Here is a 23,540-nt window from a genome sequence, read left to right as displayed (position 1 = left end):
TTGTTGTATGGCGTGGTTTTCTGAAGTGTGCTGAACACCCATAACCCCTACTGACCTCAACGGTTGCTGTTGAGTCTCAGCACCTCTGAAAGTCAGATCACTTATTGAGATACCCGAGCATGGAGTCAGGTGCTTAACTTTAAGCACCCCCATTTGAAGATGTCGTTATGTCATTGCTTCATACCAGGCTGAGTGAACCAAGTCCAACCCGAGAGTCAGAAATGAGGAGTGAAGGTCAGCTTTGCAAGGCTGGATGAAAGGAGTGACTGATGAGGAGGGATTTGGAGGAGAGTAGTGTTGCATGTTGTGAGAAGAAGTTGCAGAGTCATGTCTGGGAGAGGACCAGAGAAGTTGTGAAGATGCTCTGCATTGACAAAGCTGACGGCGTGAATAGGGAACTGGGGGAAATGTAGGCAGGGTCAGAGCTTTGCAAGACCTTGGGGGTGAGGAAGAGGAGTGAAAGAGTGAAATACTGAAGGAGATTAGAAGGCAGTGCAGGACTGGCAGAACAGTGGGGCAGAAAAGATGTTTTAGGCTTCAGCAGGTTGGATAGGTTAATGGGGAGCAATGTGGGTTTCAGAGCCAGAAAAAGGGAAGTTGTTCTACAGCATTACCTAGAGAGCTTTGTGAACCTTTGCCTGGCCTTCCATCCTGGACTCTGTTAATACCCACTTTCCCTAACAACCTCCCGATAGCCTGGTCTTGCTCCCATTGAAGTCACTGGCAGGATTCCTATTGATTTCAACAGGAGCAAGATCTGAAAACATACATTTCCTTAACACCAGGAGACAAGGTGGGTGAGTTCAGATCTTTCACTGGGCAAACTTCCATTGGGGAAAGAGACAAGCTTTCGAGCTCTTTCACCAACAGCAGTTATTGCACCCACCTTGTCTCTCTCATATCCTGGGACTGACATGGCTACAACAACATTGCAGTCAACACAAGGAGACAGAGAGGTGACTCCTTCTTGGGGCAGTGCTGCAGGTGGGGTCAGCAAGCAGGGTTTCTATACTTGTTACAGCTGTCAGATATGCAAAAGCAATTACCCTGTTTCCCCTCACTCAGCAAAATTAGTGCTTTCCTCTCAAACGAACACTCATGCATACCTCCTGCTGTGATAGTGCCTCTGAGCGAGCAATGGGTGTCAGGAGAACATTTTGGAATGGTAGCAGGTGTGGCCTCCAGGATGACTGCTTTTGCATTATATGTTTGCTCACAGGTTTGAGGTACAGATCCATGAAAATTAAATGCCAGCTCTCCCTTTCAGTTCCTCCTGCTCATCTGTCATCTTCTACCCTTGTCACCCAAACTACATTTCCATCCTTTTTGTTACGTGGAGTGTGGCAGCACAGAATGGTTCCAGACAACGTCAAGGTTATGGACTGCTAGTGTTAGTGGCTAACACATAGCTGTTGGGTGTAGTGCTTTATCTCTATAAAGTGACAGATGGACAGAATTATTGCTGTATCACCCCATTCACCAAGGGAGCCTCTTTATAAACAGGATAACAGAGGGGGCGGGTAGGAATGGCAAACTACTACGCTGAGCTACTCCATTTGTGGGGGACTTTGAAAGAGCAGGATGCAGCTCCCACACATCTGTTTACAGCCTATAACACCACAAATTCAACATACGTGCTTAAGAATCTGCAATCAGTTAAAAGACAGGGCCTGATTCTCCTCTTACCTGTGGTGGTTTAAATCAAGAGTTGCTCCTTTTGAAGGCAATGCAGTTATACTGGTTTTACACTGGTATAACTGAGAAAAGAATAAGGCTTACTCTATCTAATCTATAATTTTAGAAGTCGGTGTGACTAATTGCCTACACAGTGGGCATGCCTGATTTGCATGTGCACTTACCAGGTTTAACATGCAAATCAGATGATTGTGTTTGTGGTTGGTATTCATGCTAACTATACACCTAACTTCTTTAGAAAAAATCAGGTCACTGATCAGCTAATTTGGATACATTGTATCGAACTAACAAATAGCTATTTGAGCCCCTTTATCCCAACATATCAGAATCTATATCATAATGGCAACTGGTGCTATTTAACATCAACTTTTGAACAGGTCAGTATCAAGGAACAGAACTGCTTCTGAAAGGGATATGAACAACAACAAAGTCTTAGGTCTTAGAAGTTATTGTGGCTCTTGTAAGCAAACGGGTCAACTCACCAGTTAGTGTCAGGGTTGTCAACTTTCTACTTGCACAAAATCAAACACCTTTGCCCCACCTCTTTCCTCCTCTGAGGTTCCTCCCATCCTCTTCTAAAAGCCCCCCCCCGCTTATTCCACCCCTCCCCCGTCACTTGCTCTCCCCACCTTCACTCACTCGCTCATTTTCACCGGGCTGGCTCAGGAGGCTGGGGTGCAGAAGGGGGTGAGGACTCTGGCTGGAGGTGCAGGTTCCAGGGTGGGACTAGAAATGGGGGGTTCAGGGTGCAGGAGGTGGCTCTGGGTTGGGGCAGGGGGTTGGAGTGTGGGAGGGTGAGGGCTCTGCCTGGGGGTGCAGACTCTGGGGTGGGGCTGGGGATGAGGGGTTTGGGGTTTAGGAGGGTGCTCTGGGCTGGGACCGAAGGGTTCAGAGGGCGGGAGGGGGATATGGGCAGGGGCTTGGGGCACGGGGAGGGGAGTGAGGGCTTCGGTTGGGAGTATGGGCTCTGGGGTGGGGCTTAGGGTACCAACCTCTTTAGCCCACAGTTATCATCTTGAGCAGAGCATTCCAGAAATGTCTATGTCTACAGCAGCCGAAAAGCTACCTTTTAGGTGACCCCAAGCTTTGTAGGGAACATTAGTTAGTAACTTACCGGTGTTGCCCTAAAGAAGCTCCCAAGTTCTCCACCGCTCTCTACTTCGAATCATAGAAGATTAGTGTTGGAAGAGACCTCAGGAGGTCATCTAGTCCAACCCCCTGCTCAAAGCAGGACCAACCCCAACTAAATCAGCCCAGCCAGGGCTTTGTCAAGATGGGCCTTAAAAACCTCTAAGGTTGGAGATTCCACCACCTCCCTAGGTAACCCATTCCAGTTCTTCACCACCCTCCTAGTGAAATAGTGTTTCCTAATATCCAATCTAGACCTCCCCACTGCAACTTGAGACCATTGCTTCTTGTTCTGTCATCTGCTACCACTGAGAACAGCCTAGCTCATCCACTTTGGAACTACTTTCAGGTAGTTGAAAGCAGCTATCAAATCCCCCCTCACTCTTCTTTTCTTCAGACTAAACAAGCCCAGTTCCCTCAGCCTCTCCTCGTAAGTCATGTGCCCCAGCCCCCTAATCCCTACGCTGGACTCTCTCCAATTTGTCCACATTCTTTCTGTAGCAGATGGCTCAAAACTGGACACAATACTCCAGATGTGGCCTCACCAGTGCTGAATAGAGGGGAATAATCACTTCCCTCGATCTGCTGGCAATGCTCCTACTAATGCAGCTCAATATGCCACTAGCCTTCTTAGCAACAAGGGCACACTGTTGACTCATATCCAGTTTCTCATGCACTCTAATCCTCAGGTCCTTTTCTGCAGAACTGCCACTTAGTTAGTCGGTTCCCAGCCTGTAGCAGTGCATGGGATTCTTCCATCCTAAGTGCAGGACTCTGCACTTGTCCTTGTTGAAACCCATCAGATTTCTTTTGGCCCAATCCTCCAATTTGTCTAGGTCACTCTGGACCTGAACCCTGCTCTCCAGAGTATCTACCTCCCCACCCAGCTTAGTGTCATCCGTGAACTTGCGGAGGGTGCAATCTGTCCCATCATCCAGGTCATTAATAAAGATGTTGAACAAAACCGACCCCTGGAGCACTCCGCTTGACACCAGCTGCCAACTAGACATTGAGCAGTTGATCACTACCCTTTGAGCCCAACAATCTAGCCAGCTTTCTGTCCACTTTGTAGTCCATTCATCCAATCCATACTTTTTTAACTTGCTGGCAAGAATACTGTGGGAGACCATATCAAAAGCTTTGCTAAAGTCAAGATATATCGTGTCCACTGCTTTCCCCATATCCAATGAGCCAGTTATCTCATCATAGAAGGCAATCAGGTTGATCAAGCATGACTTGCCCTTGGTGAATCCACGTTGACTGTTCCTGATCACCTTCCTCTCCTCAACTCTTGATTCCCTGCTGGAATTCAGACTTGGCCCAAATAATATTTTCCAGGCCCAATTGCATTTATTGAGCAGGCAGTACTAGTTGCAGATGCAGACAATTGGAAGAGCGCAGTACATATTCCTCCACTTGCCCTGAGCTGTAAAATATTAATTTCATAATAATTCAGCAATGGGGAATACCATACTCCTGGTAATTAAACTTTATATCAGATATTTGTAATTGAAAATGTGCTGGGTAAAGACTTATTCATCTAGCAAAGAAAGTCTCTTGTGACTTTCAGATCTCTTGATTGTAATGGTGTTCAATAGCTTAATGATATAAGCCAGAATGTAACTCTTCCCCCTTTGGGTTCCCCCCCCCGCCCCATGAGACACTATGTTGGATTTACATCATTCATTACAGGAAACTGTGGGAATTTAGAATCAAAAGAACATCACAGGGTAATTAAATGTAATCCAGTCTCAAAATATGAGCCCTCTAATCTCTCCTATCTGTGAAGAATAAATTAAGAGTAGGAAAGAAGCACTAAGATGTCATGATAATTAAAGGCAAAATTTCCCTTAATATAGTTAACTTGACCCAGAAGAAGCGCCAAAAGATTTTCAGCTTGCTTTGTATCAGAATTCAAGACTATATGCCTCAAGACCTACTCTTTACGTTGCATCACATAAAAAGTTGGCATAATACCACATAGTATCAGACAATCTAGTACATCGTTCTGCCCTTCCCAGTTAGGGTGCCATTTAGTTTCTGGGTAGAGATCAAGGTATTGGTTTTAACGTTGATTGTCATAAACTTCTTCAGAACCGGCTACCTCAGTGTAAGGGGGAATCCCAGCTAGATAGTGAAATAATCTTGTGGTGGTCCCAGAATGGAAAAGGGGATCTCTGAGGTAGGGAGAAATGATGATTTAGTGTAATATGTCTTCTACAGAATTGACTTCTGTTCCACTTCATGCAGTATCCATACATTTTAAATAGCCCTATAATTCTTGCACTCATTTATATGAAATATTCTCATTATTTTGTAATATTTTGGAGTTTGATACTCATTCAGATTATTTGAAGCAAAACGTGTAGTTACTTAGAATAAAACTTAACGTGTTCTTTGTTGGATCTAAAGGACAAAGTAAAACTTGGCATTCATTCAGGAGTGCAGGAACAATTTGTATGGGGTGTGTGTGTGCTGAGAGCTATTGAACCAAACTACAACCCTGCATATGGTGGAAACCACTTCAAGTCAGGGGGTGGGGCAGCACCCCTCGTTCCAGCACCTATTTTAGAAAACTGAAAAACAAAACTACTGCTGTCCTTTTAAGGGATGGGAGGCGTGAAATAAAATGCAGTGACAAAGTCCTGCTGGAGAGGCTATGGCCCAAAGCCTTTGACTGGCTGAGAGAAAGAGACCTGAACTTTAAAAACAAAACTGTGATGTGTCTCAGTGTGGCCAGAAAGAGAGCTGGCATGTACAGTGTTGCAAGCTCTCATTATTTTATTGTGAACCCTTGATATTTCATGTTTTACTTAAAGGCCCGAACTCCTGGAGTCAAGTGACAGCTTGAGAATCCTGGTTTTCATTTAAAAAATGTAAGTTTGTAGCCCTCATGCTTGCAGAGAAAAGCATGAGAATGTGACCAGAGGGCACTAGAATGGCTGAAAAATGAGAACATGATATTCTATTAATAAATCTCATGATTTTTAAGCCAGTCTCATGATTTTGGAGGGAGGCTGACTCATGATTCTTTCCTGGTGGGGGCTGGCAGTATTGCAGGTAGTCAGCCTGAAAGCATGTCTGATTTCAAGAGCTGGCAGACCACATAAGAGACATAGTAACAGTGAAGAAAATCTAGGAGAAAGGCAGTGTTGCATGCTGAAGCAAAACATGGCAATGTTCCAGACTTGCCATGGGGCTTAAGTCACATGGAATGCCTTTTCAGACTCTCATTTACCCTTGGTTGCTATGTGGGAGACTGTTACCTTTTCTATCCATTCCATGAACATTAAAAACATTCCTTCCCCTCTCTCCCAGTCCTTCAGCTGGTTGTTCTGTGTTCTCACCATTTTATATCATATTGACATAGCTGAAGCGAACTTATGATTTTTGTCCAATCCCTAGCAGACCAGTGCCTGTATAGAAACCCCACTGCCACAACAGGCACTAATGGGCCAACCTGTTGGCTGTGTCAGCAGAGACTGGAGACCATGGAGACAGAACTGTCATCTCATCAATAGCATTGCTAGGGTTGAAGTACATTAGCAGGGCAATATGTTACAACCTTCACTGCTGCTGATGTTTATTGCACCATTTGATTTATTTATATTAATGAATTTAACATTTCATGGAAGATTTATACATAAACCAAGACCCTTATTATTCATTTGGAAGGCTCTTTCTTTTCTTCACTTTCATTCCAGAGGGCAGGATTGATTCTGTTATTAAAACTGGTACCTTACATTCAGATTTTTTTTTTCTGTAAATGCAGTTCTGGGGGTGGGTAGCCAGGGGGGATTTTCAGTCCTTCTTCCAGGTTTTATTCCAAGGGAGACTTGCATGCAGACAAGTCCTTTGTGCCTTTTCCTGCAGTCTCCCTTACTGAGGCAAAATTCCAGTTGAAACCAGTACTGAACTAGATGGAGAATCCAGGATATTGCTGTGACAACACTAATCAATTAAACTTTATTGTTTCTGTGTTTTCATGCAGCAAGAGATGTGGAAAAAAATTTCGAGAAGTCTAATTTATGTAGGAATTAGCCACCAAGATATTAAATAATCTTTTTTTTTCTTCTGTACCCCCCCATTTTTTCCGGATAGGAGCATTCTCATGAAAATGTCCATTCAATGGAGATGTGGGCATAAAAAAGGAGAGATGTGGTGTTGAAATTCTTTGGCCCCACATTCGGTTTTTGTCCCTGTTGGGCAGGCAATTGAAAACATCTGATAAATGTGCCGTGCCAATCTAAAAAAGCAAGCGAGATGATAGGCTGTGTTAAGAAAGAGCATGAGAGAATAATATTGAGAATATAATGCTGTTATCTAAATTGATGGGACACACTCGCCTTGCTCACAAACTACACTGGATTTGGGTCAGTCATCTAAAAAAGATACATTGTAGCAGAAATAGAAAAGGTAAAGAGAAGGGTAAAGAAAATGATAAAGGCTTCCATATAGGGAGAGATTTAAAAGATGCCACCAATTTAGTTTGAAATGGAGATGAATAAGAGGTGACATAATAGAGACATTGAAAATAAGGAATGGTATAGAGAAGGTCAGAGCTTATCATAATACAGCCATTCAGTAGTTATAATACAGCCCATTTAAAACAGTTCAAAGGAGATCTTTTTTTACACAGTACATAGTGAACTTGTGGAACTCATTGCCACAAGGTCTTATTGAGACCAAGAGCTTAGCAATAATCAAAAAAGGATTGAGCATTTTTTTGAACATAATATTACCCACCACATTTAAACGACCTGTGATAAGAATTATAAGCAATATCAGCCCACCCTTATGCTTCAGTACATAAACCAACAAGTTTGCCTGTGATTAGGAAGGAACATCCCCAGTAAGTGTGTTTTTGCATAATAGTCTATTATGTGGGGTTTATACCTCTTAAGCAAGTACTTGCCACTGCAGGATACCAAAATTGATTGATCTTTGATCTGATGTGGTAAAGCATTTCCTATGGGAGAAAAGTCGGTTTGTGCAGTAGAGAAATTTGACGCGTCAAAGGAGAAGAAAACATTTTAGTTGATGCTATTTTTTCCCACCATAGTTGCTGTTCAGTTTAAAACTCATTAGTGTGTATGTATAATCCCAAACTACTTCTCCCAGTGTGCATTGCCTTGCACTTCTTTGTGCTGCCCACTTGCCTTTCTTTGCTAGGTCCTCTGCCCCAGGTCCTGTTCAATTCTTTAGCATCATTTCTCTGCATTTCTCAAGATGGTCCTATTGACTCTGTAGAGGAGTGCCCTCTTGTGGCCAATCCGACATCAATCCGTTTCCACAGGCGGTTTAACGACAATGTGTAGGTTGTTGAATAAAGGGCCTGCCTTGCATTTCAAAGGCATTAAGTTCAAATCTTTTGGCAGCTGAGGTTTTTTTTATTTACTTATAAACAGACTCAGATACTGTGGTGATCAGTGTGCTAGACATACCTTGAAGTAAAGGGATCATCCAATACTGCACTCAGGAATAATGAAAACATTAATGCAGAGTTACAGGCACAATCTAATTTGCTTGTTAATATTCAAACATTTCCTTCAATTTGTACTGCAACCGAAGCACCCTGCCGGCCTGAACACGAAGAGAAAGAGCGAAACTTCTTTTAACTGCCTTTGTGCTCTATCAGGACTGCTAACATCTGTAATACAGTTGGGAGCAGAGGCAAAGAGGTAAGGAAACGCACAGGGGGATTAAGAGAGCCAGCCGTGGGGTCACATTTTAATGAAAATTTATTCATAGATTCTGTTTCTTCTCAGTGTCAAATGGATTATTACATTTATGGGTAACACTTAGGGTCACATGCTCCACTGTGTGAAGGCAAGCTAAATGAGGCAGATAAGCCCCCATGCGTTCGGGAGTGAAAAGCAATGTCCCGGAGTGATGCTCCCACCAGCAGCCGACTGTTGGAGTCTCCCTGCCTGAGAACGGTGTGGATCTGGGGAAGTTTAAAAGGAGCAGCCACTACAAGGTGTCCTGGCCTATGAGATTACCTGCATAGGGTACGGCTGACCCATGGACTGAGTGCCATTTAGTTTCTGGGTGGAGATCAAAGTGTTGGTTTTAACCTAGCTTGCCCTAAACAATTTAGGGCCTGGTTACCTAAGGGACAGCTTCTCTTCCCTTGTCATAGCACCACGTCTGGGAACTACAGAGGCACTTGAGCTGACCACACCCTAGTTATAAAGGGAGGGGGCCTGTGCCAGGGCATTTCCAGGCAGATATCTCGGCTCTGGAACTTCCTTCCTGTGCTTGGTTGATTCACCACAAAGCTCACCTTTCCCCCAGGGGTTCTGTGAGGTTTGTGGATGGTTAGAGGTGGTTTTTACTGTTGTTATTTTGGGGAGATTTTATATTGACCTGGATAGGTTGGGCAGTTTATGGGTGTGCTTGTGTGGGGGATTTTTGTTTGTGTATTTTTTGTCTATTTTAAGTATTTTGTACATGCTGCCATATTGTAAAAGCATCCAGAGCCAGGGTAGAGGCACTTTTGTGAAACTGAAATCGGGTCCCTGTTTCTCACCCGGATCTGTAGCGAGCACAGCTTTACCAAAGATGGATACACCTGAACTACAAAGCTGGGATCCCCATCCAAACCAGGGCTATTCTGACCTGGGGGTTTGGTTCAGACCCTTAGAGCTAGCCGCATAATCTGGCTCTTAATCCGGAACTCCACCTCATCAAATTTTGGGTTTAAGACTTGGGTTTGGTCCCAGTTCTGCTCCGTATCTGGACAAACTAATCTTTTTCTAACTTGGATTTTCCAGGGTTTGGGATCAGACAAAAGATATAAATAGAATTTTGTAACTGATGTATATATTTTTCTAGGAGACCTCAGCCTCTCTTTTAACCTTGGACATGTAAATTTAAAAGGCTGCTAGATGCATGTAGATGGTGGGGGCTCTTTCTACCTTTAAGTTGCCTGGGATATAATTGTTTTACTTGAATGCTGCCACTGAAAAAGCATCAGATTGTTGCAGTGGGTATGTGCTGCATTGAAGTGATGAATGATTAAAACTACTTCTTGCATAATAAAGCACACTCTGTCATGTTGTGCTTACTTAATGTACCAATGCAATGTGATATTCAGCAGTTAGCTAAATTACAGTAAATCACCTATTTAGAAAAGTTTTCATCTTAGCTCTTCATGCAAAAAGTGCTAAAGGCAGTAAAACGATAATGACCCATAATGCCAGAAAGATAAAAATGAGTTTCCTCCCTGAATGAAGGGCTGTACTCATGTTGTTATGGGCAAGCTGTTCCCTGTTCCTAGCTGCTTCCTTACAGCAGTGTCTGGGAGTATATTAAAAGGTCGCTTATTTCTGCACTGCTGAGTAACAGCCCTCAAATAAAAGGCAGAGAGCCGAGGAATCTGCCTGGAAATGCCCAGGCACAGGCTCCCTCCCTTTTTAACTAGGGTGTGGTCAGCTCAGGTGCCACTGTAGGTCCCAGATGTGGTGCTATGACAAGGGAAGAGAAGCTGTCCCTTAGGTAACCAGGCCCTTGCTTGTTGGCAGAGAGCGGAGCTGCGTTGAGGCTGGAGAACTGTGTTCCTAATGAGCTACACAAGGGGGCACACCTCTGTGTGCCATGGAGGCCAGCTCCATTGGACATCGTTCTGTAGCAATACTCATGAGTGAGGGAGATGGGGAGGTAAAATTGTGGGTGAGTCAAGGGTGTGTCTAGGCTGCGAGCTAGAAGTCCCCTGGTACATAGGTTCTCTGATTTCCTCATCCCCCACTGCAGAGCAGCTTTGGTGCCACCCCAAAGACTGGGTAGATGGGAGGATTTCTCTCCCTTTCCCCGTTGTGTTTTTCCCAGCCTCTGACCAAGGTGCTTGGGATGTGCATTGGGTTGTGGATTCACCAGTAATTTGGGGGTTTAATTGTAATTGTTTGTGACTACACTTCATAGAAGATTGAAAGACACACTGCAGCATGGCTGGTAAAAATGAGACCTTAATTTTATAAGGCTTCATTGCAACACTCTGCTGTTCCAGCTTTGCCCACTTTTGGGGGCAAGCTATAGTTTTTGTTTATATGGATTACAAAGCAAGCATTTTAGCAGCACAAGGCTTAGTGAGCTTGTACCGTGTTATTTCTTGTTTGGCGTCATCTGAATCCTTGGTGCTATACTGAGGAACACACAATGGCTGCCCCTCAGAGAAACTCTGATGAGTCAGCTCTGCCTCCTTTGCACTGAGTTACTACGCAAGTTATCCCATTGATTGCAGCAAGAGAGGTACTACCCAAAGTGAGCAGTTAAGCCAGAACCAGACCTACACTCTAATATGTAAAAAAAATTACAGCTTCTCATATCATGAATGCAGAATAAAATCAGTATTACTTTCTAAGCTTGGCTTCTTCACCATCCTGTTCTTGGACTTTCTCTTCCCACTCATTGCATTTCTGTTAATCTCTCTGTTGTGTTTGTCTCCCACCAGACTTTCCCTAGTTCCCTTTTCTGTTGCTTTAAATATCCTCTTCTTTGTACTTTGTCTCATTCTGTCCTTGTTTTCTCACAATCTAATTCCTCTGCTCTCGAAATCAATCAGTGGGAGCTGTGGTCGCTCTGCACCTTGCAGGATTGGGCCCGTTTGTATGGTACTTATCTGTGCGCTGATCACAGACAGAGCAGCCTCTTCACCTCAGCCTGTCATGCTTGCTATTTCTCATCACTCAGAAAACACTGTTTTGACTGGAATTCCCAAGCCCTTCACAATTTACATTCCATGTGTGCGTGTTCAGATGTCCAGGTGAATTGTTTGGCTGGAAGGTTGGCTGTTTTTAATCTGTAAGCCTATTGCAGACTCAGTGCTTGCAGGCTGCTTTATCACCTCAGTGGTTTGCTGAGAGAGGGCATGGTTACCTAGTGAATACAAATGGGTACTCCATGCTACATGCAGCATTTCTAGGTTCAAAGTTTGCAGGTTCTGTTGCTATTGTGACAATAAAATGTTATTCTTTAGCATAAGAGCAGAAATGCAATTCCTCATACGCTGTAAGGCCTAAATCCCACAGGGCCTTAAATCCTCCCCCACAATGCACAGAGGCAACAGTGATCCCTTGGAGAGTTGCATCCCCCACTGTGGTGTGAACGGCTGCTGGATTTGTGTAGCCTTGGGTTGACTGCCTTATAGACTCATAGATATTAAGGTCAGAAGGGACCATTATGATCATCTAGTCTGACCTCCTGCATAATGCAGGCCACAGAATCTCACCCACCCACTCCTGTAATAAACCTCACACCTATGTCTGAGCTATCCTCCATCCTGTCCCTGTCCCTTTTCTTCATCCTTTCCCCCAAGCCTTCTACGCATTGAGGTGCAAGGGCCTTGGTACCCTGTGCATGAGATTTTTGAATCCCACCTTCCCCCAGTGGATGGTAACTGCACTGCTTCTCAGGTCCCTGTGTCTGCTAAGGCAGTGTGGTAGGATTTGAGCCTGAAAATAACATAAATAGAAACCTCAATGGGAAAGAGGGAAGTAAAATATTTTTCTCTCATTTAGCCTCATTCCATTCCATTGCGTGAGTCATTTATTAATTCCCAATGAATATTAATACAGTCTGTGTCTCAAACACTATCTTACAGTCCTACATCCTGGCTGTTAGCTTGTTTGATTGTAAATGCTAACCGGGTAGGCCTGATTAACCCTTGACTGGGACAACATCAGGGAAATCCCAGGTAGGGGTAGGAATTGGCAGTGGTGAGTCAGCAGATGGAACCTTCCCACTGCCATGGTGCTGGGCCACGCCTCCCTTCCCCTCACCCCCTTTCCTTCCTCCCCCCAACTCCCCACCCAGCGTCTTGGTATTAGGGGCCATTGCACCGCCGGAAGTTTTGTCGTTCAGATGCAATATAAAACCAAGGTCCTGACCGCTTGTGGTCATTAAAGATACTATGGCACCTTTCAGGAAGAGAACGGATATTAATATTGGTGTCTTGGCTCAACTCCAACTCAAATAATTACATTCTTCCTATCTGAAAAGTTCCTTTCCAGTTAGAATTGGATTCAGTAATTTCACTTCCTGTGAAGCTCACAGGATTCACTGAGAGAATTCTGTAAGTCTGTCAGATATTAACTATCAGCTAGTTAATGTGGCTAACATTAGTGGAAGCGGGATCTGTTGCAAATGTGCTCCTTCATGTGAGCTGCAATGGTGAGAAATACAACAAAAGATACCTTACCTTCTTCCGATAGTCCAACAACATTAGGTATGCCCAGTGAACAACTAAATCACAGCAGGTTACATTGCGTACTCCAGAATAACTTCAGCCCTGAGAAAGCTGAGTCAAACTGCTCTTGTAGGGCGGTCTACAGCCTACTCTGTTGACATTGTCTAATTGTCATTGTCTTGAGATGTCATTTTTTCTTTGTGTGATTCTTGATTAGACCACTAATTAGGGCATTCTCTATCACAGACCGAACCTGTCCTAACGGTTCTAATGTGACTTTCTGGTTTTTACTGTGATGTCTGAAAAGTAGCTGCATGACAATTTTAGAATTTCTATTTTTATGCCTTTCAGTCATTTGTTGTGTTTGCTGAAGTCTGAAAAGGTAACAAAAGGCTACATTATTTTGTATTTATCTGGATGAAATTCTTATTGCTCTATATCATTGAACAAATAGTTATGCTCTCTAGAGACAAATAATGTAACAGGAAAATTCTTCTCAAAAGTTTATCAGTCTCTCATGCATCTTGTGTTCCTATCTCTGAGCTATAATATTGGATGTTATTACTGTATCAGTTTAATATTGATAGAATGGTTTTAAAGCCATTATTTCTTCGTGTTCTTTGACACTGATGTAAATATTTGTCCCCTAGTCCAGACTGTAATTCCTTAGAACTTCTCATGTCCGGCTGTGGTCAACCTTATTTTTACCATGGGGTATCTGGAAGGATCACCGGCACAATATTTCAATAGAGGTCAGTTATTTGGCTGCCCAACTTGAGATGTCAGGAAGGCACCTGATTCTCAGACACCCAGTGCTTAGCATTTTCTGTAAATAAGACCCATTTAGGATGTGTTGAGTTGGACATCTGAAAATGGAGGCACCCAAAATCACTAACGAAATTTTGAGCCACAGTGCAGTGTACCACCCCTTTAAGTGGGAGCTCTGCGTTTCTTCTTGGTTCATACTAATGGAGAGGAAGCAGGATGTGCTGCAAGAGAGTACAGAGTTGACAGAGTCCTGGGTAACCAATCTAACGGACACACACGCACACACACACACACAAGAAAGGAAACTGTTGCTGACAAATGATGTCATGTATTGGTTACCCACAACTCTTTCAGGTTTGAAGTTAAAATTCACTTAATTTCAAAGAAATATGGAAAAAGAAAAGGAGTACTTGTGGCACCTTAGAGACTAACCAATTTATTTGAGCATGAGCTTTCGTGAGCTACAGCTCACTTCATCGGATGCATATCGTGGAAACTGCAGCAGACTTTATATACACACAGAGAATATGAAACAATACCTCCTCCCACCCCACTGTCCTGCTGGTAATAGCTTATCTAAAGTGACCATCAAGTTGGGCCATTTCCAGCACAAATCCAGGTTTTCTCACCCTCCACCCTCCCCACACACAAATTCACTCTCCTGCTGGTAATAGCCCATCCAAAGTGACAACTCTCTACACAATGTGCATGATAATCAAGTTGGGCCATTTCCTGCACAAATCCAGGTTCTCTCACCCCCTCACCCCCCTCCAAAAAACACACACACAAACTCACTATCCTGCTGGTAATAGCTCATCCAAAGTGACCACTCTCCCTACAATGTGCATGATAATCAAGGTGGGCCATTTCCAGCACAAATTCAGGTTTTCTCACCCCCCCACCCCCATACACACACAAACTCACTCTCCTGCTGGTAATAGCTCATCCAAAGTGACCACTCTCCCTACAATGTGCATGGTAATCAAGGTGGGCCATGTCCAGCACAAATCCAGGCTTTCTCACCCCCCCCCCTTTTTTTTGGACTACAAGCCGTCAAGAACACTATCCCCGATAATGTCACGGCTAACCTGGTGGCTGAACTTTGTGACTTTGTCCTTACCCATAACTATTTTACATTTGGGGACAATGTATACCTTCAATCAGCGGCACTGCTATGGGTACCTGCATGGCCCCACAGTATGCCAACATTTTTATGGCTGACTTAGAACAACGCTTCCTCAGCTCTCGTCCCCTAAAGCCCCTACTCTACTTGCGCTATATTGATGACATCTTCATCATCTGGACCCATGGAAAAGAAGCCCTTGAGGAATTCCACCAGGATTTCAACAACTTCCATCCCACCATCAACCTCAGCCTGGTCCAGTCCACACAAGAGATCCACTTCCTGGACACTACAGTGCTAATAAACAATGGTCACATAAACACCACCCTATACCGGAAACCTACTGACCGCTATTCCTACCTACATGCCTCCAGCTTTCACCCTGACCACACCACACGATCCATCGTATACAGCCAAGCTCTGCGATACAACCGCATTTGCTCCAACCCCTCAGACAGAGACAAACACCTACAAGATCTCTGTCAAGCTTTCTTACAACTACAATATCCACCTGCGGAAGTAAAGAAACAGATTGATAGAGCCAGAAGAGTTCCCAGAAGTTACCTACCACAGGACAGGCCTAACAAAGAAAATAACAGAACGCCACTAGCCGTCACCTTCAGCCCCCAACTAAAACCCCTCCAACGCATTATTAAGGATCTACAACCTATCCTAAAGGTTGACCCAACACTCTCACAAATCTTGGGAGACAGGCCAGTCCTTGCCTACAGACAGCCCCGCAACCTGAAGCAAATACTCACCAACAACCACATACCACACAACAGAACCACTAACCCAGGAACTTATCCTTGCAACAAAGCCCGTTGCCAACTGTGCCCACATATCTATTCAGGGGACACCATCACAGGGCCTAATAACATCAGCCACACTATCAGAGGCTCGTTCACCTGCACATCCACCAATGTGATATATGCCATCATGTGCCAGCAATGCCCCTCTGCCATTTACATTGGTCAAACTGGACAGTCTCTACGTAAAAGAATAAATGGACACAAATCAGATGTCAAGAATTATAACATTCATAAACCAGTCGGAGAATACTTCAATCTCTCTGGTCACACAATCACAGACATGAAGGTCGCTATCTTAAAACAAAAAAACTTCAAATCCAGACTCCAGCGAGAAACTGCTGAATTGGAATTCATTTGCAAATTGGATACTATTAATTTAGGCTTAAACAGAGACTGGGAGTGGCTAAGTCATTATGCAAGGTAGCCTATTTCCCCTTGTTTTTTCCTACCCCCTCCCCCCAGACGTTCTGGTTTAACTTGGATTTAAACTTGGAGAGTGGTCAGTTTGGATGAGCTATTGCAGCAGGAGAGTGAGTTTGTGTGTGTGTGTGTGTGTGTCCCTGGGGGGGGGGGGAAAAAGGGGGGGGTGAGAAAGCCTGGATTTGTGCTGGACATGGCCCACCTTGATTACCATGCACATTGTAGGGAGAGTGGTCACTTTGGATGAGCTATTACCAGCAGGAGAGTGAGTTTGTGTGTGTATGGGGGTGGGGGGGGGGGTGAGAAAGCCTGGATTTGTGCTGGAAATGGCCCACCTTGATTATCATGCACATTGTAGGGAGAGTGGTCACTTTGGATAAGCTATTACCAGCAGGATAGTGAGTTTGTGTGTGTGTTTTTTGGAGGGGGGTGAGGGGGTGAGAGAACCTGGATTTGTGCAGGAAATGGCCCAACTTGATTATCATGCACATTGTGTAGAGAGTTGTCACTTTGGATGGGCTATTACCAGCAGGAGAGTGAATTTGTGGCGGGGCGGGGGGGGTGGAGGGTGAGAAAACCTGGATTTGTGCTGGAAATGGCCCAACTTGATGATCACTTTAGATAAGCTATTACCAGCAGGACAGTGGGGTGGGAGGAGGTATTGTTTCATATTCTCTGTGTATATATAAAGTCTGCTGCAGTTTCCATGGTATGCATCCGATGAAGTGAGCTGTAGCTCATGAAAGCTCATGCTCAAATAAATTGGTTAGTCTCTAAGGTGCCACAAGTACTCCTTTTCTTTTTGCGAATACAGACTAACACGGCTGTTACTCTGAAAGACATATGGATACCCATTTAGTATGGTTGCCATAAAAAGTAAATGTAATCAGAGAGTGTCATCTTTTAGGTTGCTTGTGACCCCTGGGTTGTGCTTGGATATGTCCAAAGGGCATTTAGAAGCACAAATGTCCTTTTAACTATTGCCTTGTAAAACATACATTAAATTGTGTTGGCATAATGATTTCTTTCATTAGTTTCTCTGCATCTCTCATTGTGTTCTTCTGTGGAATTTTTCTGGCTTGTGGCTAAAAAAGGCACAGAATATTGGGCCTTGTAAGCTGGCAGAAATCCATAATAAACTGTGTAACGAGTTAAAATGTGTTAAATGATTCTCAGTGGACACTCTCTTCGCTGACAGGATCTTTTGGCAGATGATTTGAAGGGTGGCTCGGAAGAACAAATCATTAAACTGATATAAGTCCATCTAGTCAATTGGTATTTCTATAAAACATGGACTTAGGTGCACACAGTCCCTAAAATGATATTAACTGAAGCCTTTGTTGTTGTTGTTGTTGCTGGTGGTTGTTCAAGAATATATACGTTGCTCTCCATTTGTATACAGCTCACTCTGGGTTGTTTTTTTTAATCAAGGGCGAAATCCTGGGCCTGGTCTACACTTAAAAGTTTTACCAATGTAGCCATGTGTTAACAGATTTGCCCATTACTTTGCGGTTTGCTCATTTATTAGGGTTACTCTTCGTGGGGAGAGGGGGTTCTGTATTTCTATCAATGTACTGCCTGTGTCCCTTGTGTTCTCATATGGAGCTCTACTTCTCCCTGCTGCAAGTTCCCTCCCAATGGAGCTGTCCTGCAGGAGCTAGGTTCCCCAGGGCTGGGTTCTTCCAGCCCCAGAATCAGATGGACACACACACATTAACAGAGCACGTCTGAGAGGACGAGTTAATCAGCACTCCCAAGGTGACCCCTTATATGTCCCTGGACTCAGTAAGCTGGGTCTAGCAGCACTTCCAAGCTGTCACCGTCATAGGCCCTTGGACTCAGCAGGCTGGATCGAGCAGCACCTACCTCCAAGCTGTCACCCTCACATGCCATGGGCACCGCACCAGAATAGAGCATGCCTGAGCCGGCTGGGTCAAGCAGCACTTTCAAGCTGCCACCCTTATATGCCCCTGGACTCAGCACGTCCTTATCCCCGCTTTCACGTTACAATTGTTCTGGTAGTAACCCACCGGATGAGCAAACCCCACAGGGTTTTTGGGCGCTGCAGGGATCTTTAGCTTAGGTATGAGGAGTGTTGCTGCAGAGAGAGAGAGAGAGAGAAGCAACCAGCTTAACCATGAAAGTTATTTCTTGCTAGGTAATAACCATACAAGGGGAGTCAAACAAACAAAACAGTTATAATATTAAGTCTAACTTAAATTTGATTATAAAAGTCAGGTTTAGAAAACTATAACTGATCGCACAAGTCAGGGTCAGAAGGCTGTACTTAGAGAGAGAGCTGGGTTCTCACCACTCCGTGAAGCTTGAATCGATCGGGGGTCCCAGGTGGTGGTGGTAGCTGAGGGTCTGGAATGCTGGAGACAGGCAGAGCCCCCAGGACGATCAGTCAGGAGAAGATGAAGTCCCAATGAAACTGATGCAGATTTTGGATCCAAGCATAAGAGCACTTACTTGAGCATGGGTAGGGGTTTTTGTAGGGGAAGAACAATGGTTCAAGGGAGAACACTAGGTTTGTTTGTGGGTAAACTGATGGCTCAAGGGAGTATACCAAAGTTGTTTTGTTCAGGCTAGACAATAGGAACGGATCATTCCTGGCTATGGATAGCGTTCCTTCGAGGGAGCTCACAATGCAGTTAGGCAACTTCAGTATTTTGGATACCAATAAAGGATTTATTACTAGAATTGGTCTGATAACTACTGAGCTGGGTGTGTGCAGGCATGGGTTCATTAACATCTGGAGCAGAGATTCCCCATCATGCAGTGCTTCCCTGCTTTTCTGGTCCCAGAGTTCCGTGTGGTTCTTGCCTTGGAATTGCTGTTCTCTATTCTGTCTGCTCATGGGGATGCCTCCCTGTCCCATCTTCGATGCAATTGAGGCTAGGGGAGTTTCCTTAATCCTGTCACCCTTGTCTGGAGGGGTTTAGGTGGGTCTCCCACTCCCTTTTCACTGCTTTTTCTAAGTCTTTCTTCTGACCGGCGTTGGTTCAAGCAGAGGCTTGTCGGGGTGGGGGGAGAGGTCTTTCGTGAGTCAGACAGGCTGGATACTGCGCCCTGGTTCCCGAAGAACACAGAGCTGGTAGGTAACACATGTCAGTTAGGGGTCTGATTTTTAAAAAAAAATTTTTAACCAAGAAAGCTACACCAGTAAAAGCCCCAGTGTAGATGCAGTTTTACTGGTATAACTGTGCTCATACTTAGTGTAGCTTCAACTGGTGAGAGGAACCAATTTAAGCGATACTAGTATGAGCATTTGTATACCGATATAACTTCAGCCACACGAATTGGTCTTGCGAGTTTAACTACACTGGTATTAGTATACCAGCAAAACCTTCGCATTGTAGGCACGGCCTGGCTCTTTTTACTCATACAAGGAGTTCCGTGGATTCAGTGGGACTACATGCAGGTGTAAGATTAGCAGGATCTGTCCTATGTGTTTATTCAATCTAGGAGAGGTCATGATGGTACGTTAGAGGTTCACTTGTTCATCTTATGTGCAGTGAAGCAGGTCTATACTGAATTCTTAGATTTAGGACAATGTGTGGGAAGGTTTAATAATTTACAGCATCAGTAACTTTAAAAAAAACCATACCCATGCAGATAAAAAGCCTTCAGAAGAGGAGGTGGGTAATCGTGAAGCTTCCCTTTTAAGGAATGAAGCCAACTTAGTTGTGGCCTGTTGTATTTCAATAAAGGCAAGTTCTGCATTGTAGACATTGAGCCCTCAACAGCAAAATTTTCACCTAAGTCCAATTTTTGAAAGAGACATAGGCACTTAGGATCCAAAGTCTCCTTGACTTTCAGTGGGTTTGAATTCAATTGTTTGAGACTGTGAGTTGATTTCAGTGACAATTAAGTATCTAAGCAGGTTAGGCACCTAAATCCCCTTGAAATAAATTGAATTCAACAGGATAGGTGCTTTTGGAAATCCTAGTAGGTGCCTTTCTGTATCTGTACCTGTAGGCCTCTAAATACCTTTGATAATCTGGTTTTAAGGCCCTTTTGAAAATTTTACTCCAAGTCCTTACCCAATCCTGCTCCATTGAAATCAATGGGAGTTTGACTGTTGATTTTACTGGAGCAGGATCTGGCCCCTGTTGTGTCCAACAAGTAGAAGCTTCATGTAAGATTATGCACAATCCTTATGCACTGGGTAGCAGAATATCTCAAGTCCTGTGTGCGCCCTTTCTCTTACATTCAAGTGAATGAATAAAAGAGTCAGGGCGTGGGCAGAGGATGGCCATGTTTGAGGAGGCAGGGACTTCAGAAGGATACTCAGCCTGCTGCTAAGACTAATTCCTGCTTCCCAGCACACTCACTAATGCAGAATTGGGTTCTGTGGCATTGTCTGGTCTTCATGTCGTTGTGCCTTTACCTTGTGCCAATACTCTCAGTGCTCCACACTTGTATTATACAAGGTCAACCCATAAGGTTATTTCTGAACACTTTTGTCATCATCAATAATGGAGAAATGTGAATTTTTTTTAGAAATTCTTTCAAATGGTCAATTTCCTGGAAGTTGGATGAGGGGGAGGAGTAATCTAAGTGACCTAAACTTCTGACTGCTGGAAGTTGAGACTGGCTGATGGGATAGATCACTCGAAATTGCCCTGTTCTGTTCACTCCCACTGGCCACTGTCAGAAGACAGGGTACTGGACTAGATGGACCATTGGTCTGACCCACTGGGGCCATTCTTATGTTCTAACTCTGCTGTTCAAGAAATCCATTATATTGTGGAATAAACAGCATTATGCCTAAAAATTACAATTTTTCAGCAACATTTACACTGAATAGCAGCCACACCGAAAGGCAGATGTAAACAATGAGATTCAGTGATGACCTTTATCAACTGTAGTGACAGCTATTAATCAGACTGCAAATTCTCATCAGTTCGCTGAACAGAATTCATTAGAGACAAAGATTGCTGTGTTGCTTTTGTCTTTGATTGAGGTACGTCCCATTAAAAAGAATAGTCTTTTACCGGAACAAATCACACATTTCAAAACAAAAGCCTAATATTATTCATTGATTTGTTTGATGACTAAGATAACCTGACTAGAAGACTAGCTAAAACTTATTGTGTTTTGCCTGGAACACAGTGTGGATCAATTTGTTCTTCCTTTAAGCAAACCAATTTTCTGTTCATTAAATTGGACCCTTTATCGATGGCCTGTTCTGAATATAATAGCAAGATATAGAGCCTTGACAAATGAATGCTGGTTTTCTCTTTTTAAAATGTGTTTTAGTAGTGCTAGAAACACACAGAAGAGATTAACACAAGATTTTAAGCTTGTTAAATTTTTAGGAAAGTTTACTACTTCCAGCTATGGAATAGCATTTACATAGTAACCTTGAAGATTTACAGTTCATTAAAGCATTTTGTTTTCGTTAGGGTAAGTGTAACCAGGGAAATAAGGAGTAATAAAAGTTTAGTAGAGATTTCATTAGGGAGAGCAATATAATTCTTGTCAGTTTGTGTTATGGTCTGAGAAATAAGTACTAATTAGTAATAAACCTACAGACCCATTTGATTAATAATATACTTCACCTATGTGTTCAAGAGGATTGAAGTTCTGGAACAGCCTTCCCAGGGGAGCAATGTGGGCAAAATACCTAACTGGCTTCAAGACTGAGCTTGATAAGTTTATGGAAGGGATGGTATGATGAGACTGCCTACAATGGCATGTAGCCAATCTGCGACTGCTAGCAGCAAATACCTACAGTGGCCAGTGATGGGACACTAGATGGGGAGGACTCTGAATTACTACAGAGAATTCTTTCCCAGGTGTCTGACTGGTGGGTCTTGCCCACATGCTCAGGATCTAACTGATCGCCATATTTGGGGTTGGGAAGGAATTTTCTCCTGATCAGATTGGCAGAGACCCTGCAGGAAGTGACCCTTCCTCTGTAGCATGGGACACGGATCACTTGCAGATTTAAACTAGTGTAAATGGTGAATTCCCTGTAACTTGAAGTCTTTAAACCATGATTTGAGGACTTCAATAACTCAGATGGAGGTTACGGATCTATTACAGGAGTGGGTGACCTGCAATGTGCAGGAGGTCAGACTAGATGATCATGATGGTCCCTTCTGACCTTAAGGTCTCTGAGTCAAGCTTCCAGTTGGGGGTCAGGGTTTAATAATCAATTTACTTAATTAGAAAATATCTTAATACTTTGAATGGTGTATCTGACCACACTTAAAGTTGGCCTGTTGTATACTGAATAGAATATATAATTGAAAGATCTCGCATGTTGCTACATAACACAACGACGAGTCCGGTGGCACCTTAAAGACTAGCAGATTTATTTGGGCGTAAGCTTTCGTGGGTAAAAACCCACTTCTTCAGATGCATGGAGTGAAAATTACAGATACAAGCATAAATATACTGGCACATGAAGAGAAGGGAGTACTTTACAAGTGGAGAACCAGTGTTGACAAGGCCAATTCAATCAGGGTGGATGTGGTCCACTCCCAATAATTGATGAGGAGGTGTCAATACGAAGAGAAATTGGTATTGACACCTTGGTATCTCTTGGTATACTTATTTTATACATTATGCCAATTAAATTTTAATGGTATTTTATTCAAATGGAGAAGATGGTTTACAAGCAGATATAGAAATATGCTAAGCAACGTTACTTATACTAATAATGTTGTACACTTAAACAATACTTTCTATCCAGAATAGAGGTGCATAGAGCAGATGGCTTTTGAATTCGGATTAGATTTAGTCTAGAATTTGAGGCCAGAATAAGGCTAGAGTTTAGATTCAGGTTTGGATTTGACAGTCTTGGAATCTTGTGAGCTGTTCTCATAAGACTTTGCCCCAAGCTGGTAAAATTCTCATGAGACTACCTGATCACATTGGGCTGAAATCTCTTAAATGCGGTTGCATCCAAAACAAAAAAAGGCTTCACTTGGCCCAGGCTAGGGTTTAAATTAGTGAAAGGAGAAGTTGAGGGAACAATCAGCTCCCTTCCTCCCCAAGCTAGTCAATGGGGGGCTAGTATCAGAGGGGAAGCGGTGTTAGTCTGTATCCACAAAAACAATGAGGAGTCCGGTGGCACCTTAAAGACCAACAGACTTATTTGGGCATAAGCTTTCATGGGTAAAAAACCCCACTTCTTCAGATGCAGTGGGGTTTTTTACCCACAAAAGCTTATGCCCAAATGAATCTGTTAGTCTTTAAGGTGCCACTGGACTCCTCAAATGAGTGGCTAGAAACTCTGAAGGGGAGGGGCACCCCCTGCATCCCCTCAGCGTGTATTCTCCTCCCCCTTCAACTGGGACTGTCCCAGTCATTGCTGGATCGATCAATTTCCCCACCTGTTGAGGCAGGTTTGTGGCATTTTAAGACAGGAAGTGAAGAATTGCTTCCCTAATTT

General features: G+C 43.6%; 1 protein-coding gene across 1 annotated transcript in view; it reads left to right on the top strand.

Moving 5' to 3' along the window:
- Positions 1-23,540, top strand: part of DPP6 (dipeptidyl peptidase like 6) — a 614,028-nt gene that overhangs the window by 339,298 nt on the left and 251,190 nt on the right. The window lies entirely within an intron of this gene.

This window comes from Eretmochelys imbricata, chromosome 2 (genome assembly GCF_965152235.1).
Source record: "Eretmochelys imbricata isolate rEreImb1 chromosome 2, rEreImb1.hap1, whole genome shotgun sequence".
In the NCBI taxonomy this organism is placed as follows: domain Eukaryota; kingdom Metazoa; phylum Chordata; order Testudines; family Cheloniidae; genus Eretmochelys; species Eretmochelys imbricata.
The sequence above is the reverse complement of the archived record's forward strand: the minus strand, read 5'-3'. Positions and strand labels throughout refer to the sequence as shown.